This window comes from Saccostrea cucullata, unplaced genomic scaffold (genome assembly GCF_032062105.1).
Source record: "Saccostrea cucullata isolate Sc308-1 unplaced genomic scaffold, CSIRO_AGI_Scuc_v1 ctg20882, whole genome shotgun sequence".
NCBI classification, from domain to species: Eukaryota; Metazoa; Mollusca; class Bivalvia; order Ostreida; family Ostreidae; genus Saccostrea; species Saccostrea cuccullata.
Genome location: NW_026934969.1, coordinates 1 through 6,202, shown reverse-complemented (window position 1 = coordinate 6,202; position 6,202 = coordinate 1). Strand labels below are relative to the sequence as shown.

Sequence of the window (6,202 nt, the reverse complement as noted above, 5' to 3'; positions counted from 1 at the left end):
GTTTGACGTTGATATAATTGATCACCAAAACATATTTAGAAATGTCACTTTTCTGCACATTCAGTAAAACTAAATTTCCCAGCTGTGATGAATCATTATGATTGTGGAGGAGCCGATTTTGGACATCTCTGTAGATTTCAAACTTGTTTTCAGCTACAGTGTATTTGGCGAAGCTGGGATCCCCTGATACATCCTGTTTGTACCAAATATAGCTATCCACAGTATGGTTCTTCTCAGGTAGATAAAAGGACAAAGTAACATTGCCACTTATGCAGCCTTCAATAGTTTTTTGGATATCTTGACCAATTACTGCAAAGAAAATACAGACTTTACGGAATATTGAATATATAAGGTGTGAACATTGAATAGATAATTAAAGAAATCTTACAATGCATCTTCCGTAAAAAAGTAAATTAAGAAAAATTAATTCATTTTCCACATTCTGAAATATGTATTTTTCAATTGTTTTAAGTTATATCATTCAAGTAATTATAAAAATTACAAAGAAAAAAGAGTGTATGGATATTTTCATTTGGTTCTAACTCAGCACAGATATACTGAATTTAGTGATGATATATAATATACACATATTTACTGGCTATGAGGACAATAGCAAGTTTATCGTCACCCAAGACAGCAAACTATTTCCCGAGGAGCAGCTGTTGAGGGGGACGATAAACGTGCTATTGTCCTCATAGCCAGTAAATAGGTGTTTAATTATACCGATGCTGACTTTACTTATAATCCGTATAAAATCATAAGTTTTCCGAGATGAAAAGCGAGGGAAACAGAATGCTGCCGGTGAATAGCTTGATGACTATATCAACATGGGCAGATAGCACAAAAACTATTTCAGGGTTGGGGCTGTTTGGAAAAGATAGCATGTTTATTCGTCATATTTTTATATAGAATAAATTCACAGAGGTATAATAAATGACACTATAAATGGATTCAAGCATACAAACCTTGATAAGCAAACGCACATACAACAAGAAGACCTGCTTGATTGTTTAGTGGACTCATAATAAGTGAAGAAAAATCAGACACAAACTCAAAGCTTTAATCGTGCAAAACATATGATAAACACATTAACCAGGAAATAACAGTAAAACGTATGCTACAAAAAGGAAGGAAACGGATGGTTATGTGAGTAACGTTCCAACTTTCCTGAATAGATAGACCTATGAGGTAAACTAAATCAATTTTGAGAAAAAGTATTATAATCGTGTCTAGCTAATTGAACTTTTTAATTGGACTAGATATACTTAAAGGATCTGCAGGTAACGGCATTTTTAGTCATTAAGCATTTTTAGAATTTCAAAAATTAGAAATCTGTATTGCAGAAGTTAAAAAAATCATGTTACTGCAATTGAACATCTTCATTGCTATTGAATATCTGCATTGTTATTGACTAAATTATGTAAGGTGTTTGTTTGGTTTCTTGATTAGTTTGTTTTACATCTCTTCGATATTGTTTCACTCATCCGGAGAGGCCCCTTAATTAATCCCCCAGACACTTAGCATCGTTTTTGAAAGTGGGGGGGGGGGCAACCAGAGAATTTTTTTCGTGCGGGGGGGGGGGGGAGATGGAGGGGGGGTAGTGGCCAACCTTTTTCAAGGCGAAGTTCCTCCTTTAAGTTCCAATTTCTTTTGCATGCTAAATTACCTTGATATCACCAAACTATGGTAAAAAGTGGGGCCAGGCCTCCCCCTGGCCACCCTGTTGCTACGCCCCTAGCTGTCCCTAAAATATCCTAAAATGAAACTTATAAATGTGTCGAACTGAACATGTGGTATCTTATTTCAAGCTCACCGATTAACAATTAACACAGATGGCAAACTTCACTATAATCTAGCCATTTTTTGTGGTGTCACCAACTGCAAATACATCTACTTTTCACATAGTTCATGACATAACTTACTTAAGATGCACGGTGTGTTTGTGAAACACTATGCGCCCGGCATAGTCATTTGAAAGAGCTTTATTGGTGGAGTATGCATATCTAATATGAAGTCTCTATCTCTCATGGTTCAAAAGTTATGGCGAAGGTTAAAGTTGACAACAGACAGACAGACAAACAGACCGGACAAAAACAGTATACGCTCGGATCTATCGATCCGGGCGCATAAAAAGCTTATGGTTCAGAATAAAAATATCAAAGGATAAGTTTCCGGTGGGACATGTACAGTACCTACAAGTGAATGTTATGAGGGCTAGAAGTCTTCAATTGCTTGCATTCTCTGCTAATCCCTTTATATACACGTTATCTGAACTTAGTTGTTGGTTGTTTCTTACGTGAATCACCTCACTTTAACCTACATGTGTTTTTGAAGTACTGAGTTATATCAGCCATATCAATAGGACATTTATACATTTTAAAGAATTATTAGCTCCTACCGGTATTGAAGTCACGGCTAACTTTTGCTATTAATATTGGATTTTTTCTTAGATCTTTGCTTTGGAAAACCCGAGGAAGTAGAGGGATGCACAGTAACATGTTTTATATAGAAGAGAAAGGAGACCTATCAATTATATTGTATCATATTTTACAATGGACTTATTAAGGAGTGGAGGTTATCTTAAAATCATCTAATGTCGGTCAAATGATTATTTATTCTATTTCTCTTAATAGTAAGAAGAATGTGTAAAAATGGCCAAATGCTGCTGAATATATTATATTAAAGATTATAACATTATGCATCCATGCAGTGACATTGAATTTAAAAAAAGCTTTTAGATCTTATTTTCTAGCATTACTTGTGATTGTATAATTAATATATCAAGTCTCCTTTCTAGCTCACCTCAACGAAGATGGGGGAGCTAATGTGATACCCTTGGCGTCGGTATCGGCATCCCAGTTTAACCTGAAGATTTTTGGAGCAGTTTTCTTTTTAAGTACTTCTATGTCCTATATTGATTGGACATGCATGGAAGATACTTCTGGTGTGTTTCATTGTACCGGCCAAGGTTTCAGATGCGCATGCTGCAATTTCAACAAAGGAATGACCAGGCTAATGTTTTTGGAGCATTTTAACATTTTTGGTGCAGTTTTTTGGTGTAGTATCATTTCCAAATAACTTTAAGCCCTATGCATGGATGATACATCTATAAAGATGCACACTTGCTTCGGATGCTGAATCTGACCTACATTCTCCATATGAGTGAACAGGTAAATGTGTTTGTTGCAGATCTCATTTCCAAGTTACTTTGAGCCCTATAATGACCAAAACTGCATGGATGACACATCTAAGGACGCCTCCACTTATCCCTTATTTGGTCATATTGAAATTATTATTCAAAGTTATTAGTGACGTAAGAAAATGACAGACAATTTAAATAATAAAAAGCATTTATTTTTCAATGTCATACACAATCAAAGTGCAAGGCTTAATGCACAAAAATATTCTAAATATTTATCTAGCAACGAAGCAAATAAACAAGCAAATAAACAAAAATTTATGCCAAAAAAAAAAAAAAAAAAAAAAAGATGCATAGTACAAAAATTATGACTTTTATTACAACACTTCATATTAATTAAATATAAGTCAATGGAGCAAGCAAACCATTTTATAATTTACACAGATAATTAGGCAATTCAACCCTCACCGAGATAAACCCTTTTTGGTGGATATCACCAACTGATGCTTTCTTTAAAACTTGATTTTAAAAACTTTTGACAAAGCCCCCTACTCCGTGAAATAACATAATTTGTATACAGGGACTTCAATATTTCTTCTTTTTTTGAAATTATTATTATTAATGGGATAACAATTAATGATTAAAAATGTCGGTTCATAATACAGGCTCTTATATCGGTTTTATTTGCATGACTTAAAAAACCCCATATGGTTCAAAATAAGAATATCATTCATTTATATATTTGGGGGTGATAGATTTCATGTGGGACACATACCATTAAGTGGATGTTCTAAGGGTCAGGAGTCTACCATTGGTTGTATTTTCTGCTAATCCCTATATATACACAGTAGCTAAACTTTATACATATATATCTGTGCAAGCTTATTACAAAGGTGCATATGTTTCTTGCTCTATTATGTTTTCCGTACAGTTATCAGTGATAACTGTACAAAGTTTGTTTAACAAACCCAGTTCCTATATCATGGGCAATCTTACATAATACAGGTATAAAATAACTAAAAATGATTTTTTTTCTTTTATTCTTTGTCAAATATGAGGGAGTAAATATTTATTCAATGACAAGGAAATTCTATTTATAATTAACATTCTTTACCAATGCTAATTCACAACATTAAAAAAAAACATCTTTATTTTGAAGTTTTCTCCTTCAAGGCACACCCAAATTTAGCAGTCTTTGATTTTTACAAATTTTACTCTGATACACAAAAGAAGAAAAAAATTGATTATTTTTTAAAATGTGCGTAATTTAGATAAAAGCATTAAATAACTCTAAATGGATTGATCTTAAGGTAGGATTCTTCTCATATTTCTAATATTTAAAAATTAATGAAATTTTCACAGAATCAAGAAGACAATATCAGTAAGTGATAGTATCAGTGAAATTAAATTTGACCGTTTTATATTAGAGGCAAGGTCAGGTCAAGGTCATTATCTTTTTCCTTGACATTAAGAATAAAAAAATACTGTTGCCAATCATGTAATACATACTTCTATTTCAAAAGTTTAATGATTGTTCTTTTTGCATAAAAACGTATTACTATATCGGGTCTATAGCATGATATTACCAAATTTACATAAATAATTTTACTTAACTGGATATTGTCTAATCCGAATTTTCTCTGTTTTTCTTAATTTTTTAGAATATATTAGTTATTTTCATATGCTTGCTATATTTAACTTTTTCTTATTTTCACATATAATAAAGTAGACTTAAAAATGTACAAAATGATACAAAAACAAAAAGTTTTGATCGTTTAATAAGAGAGAAAAAATACTTTTTGTGGATTTTTGGCTCAAATCTGCACTGTGATAGGAAGCGTTTAAAAGCTAACAAAGTTCTAGTTTGTTTGAAAATCATATTTGTTTGATATATTATGAAAGTTCAGTCCCTCAGTATAAATTTAACTTACATTTGAAAATTTCTCCAAGTCTTCGATTGTGTAAAAATTATAGCTAAATTCATTGTTTTATTATAATTTTGAGAGGCAGAAAAGAAGATATTTTCATACGCCACCATTCCGCCAAAAATATAGTCCCTGCTAGTTTTCAAGCGCAGTTTACCATTTCTATTTAAAGTTGTACATTTCTGATGAGGAAGGAAAAATATGGTCTTTTAAATTCCTTACCCCTCAATATATAAGACATATAAGCAAATATACTTTGAATGTTTCATCTAGTCAGAAACCAGAGAAGAATCCTACCTTAATTAACTAATAAGGCATACAATATTATTCACAATTATGGTTGTTTCTAACTTGCATCACCTCCATGTAACCTACATGAAATTTTTAAAATACTGAATTCATCAAGTTCCTCTTCCTAGGAAAACACAAAAACAAAACAATTTTTACTTTAAAGCCTTAATACTTATCATATTAATTTGGAAATTAGAGGGAAAAGTAATTTTGCATTTAGAGGGCAAAATCGGTTTGCAAGTCGGAGCATTTTTTTTTTTTTGCAGAGAGGATCTCTAGCTAAAATGAAGAAATTGTTATTCTGATCCTCTTTGTTATGTTCTGAACTGACTTAATACTTCCCATTAGCTTATTGATTTAGATGATATTTTACTGAGTTTATGATAAAGACATGGACATAACATCCTACACTTTTGTAAAAATAATATTTCTCTATATACAGTAGCTCATTGAATACTTGATGCTATTGCCTATTGGTAAATAAAAATAGGTTAAGCCAAGATAAGCATCTTATAGCAGGCAGTTTAATACACATGTACGCCTTGGTAAAAGAAATGGTTGCTTTTCATACTTGTAATAAAAATATAAACCATTACAAAACTGTTACATTATAAACATATGCAATATGTACTACAATTTCTTACATGAAAAATAAAACTACGTAGTTATTTATTCTTGCAGACATTTAATATTACATGTACAAAAATATAAGTCAACAGTAATTGCAAACTGGCTAATAAAACTTGCATGAAAGGATTTTTTTAGTCATTGATCTCTAATTTAAGGGGTTTGACTGATGTTTCCTCTGTGCAATACTTTGCCCATCAGGGTAAAATGATAGACAAAG

At 31.9% G+C, this 6,202-nt stretch overlaps 2 long non-coding RNA genes across 2 annotated transcripts; one reads left to right on the top strand and one right to left on the bottom strand.

The window, feature by feature from the left end:
• Positions 1-1,136: 1,136 nt before the first annotated feature.
• On the top strand, positions 1,137-3,430 carry LOC134241613 (uncharacterized). Its single transcript, XR_009986696.1, has 3 exons — positions 1,137-1,280; positions 2,451-2,574; positions 2,798-3,430. It is a non-coding gene; the product is annotated as an uncharacterized LOC134241613 (long non-coding RNA).
• Positions 3,431-3,828: 398 nt separating this feature from the next.
• LOC134241612 (uncharacterized) lies at positions 3,829-6,196 on the bottom strand. Its single transcript, XR_009986695.1, has 2 exons — positions 5,362-6,196; positions 3,829-4,443 (listed from the first exon to the last, which is right to left on the bottom strand). It is a non-coding gene; the product is annotated as an uncharacterized LOC134241612 (long non-coding RNA).
• Between the last annotated feature and the right edge of the window lie 6 nt (positions 6,197-6,202).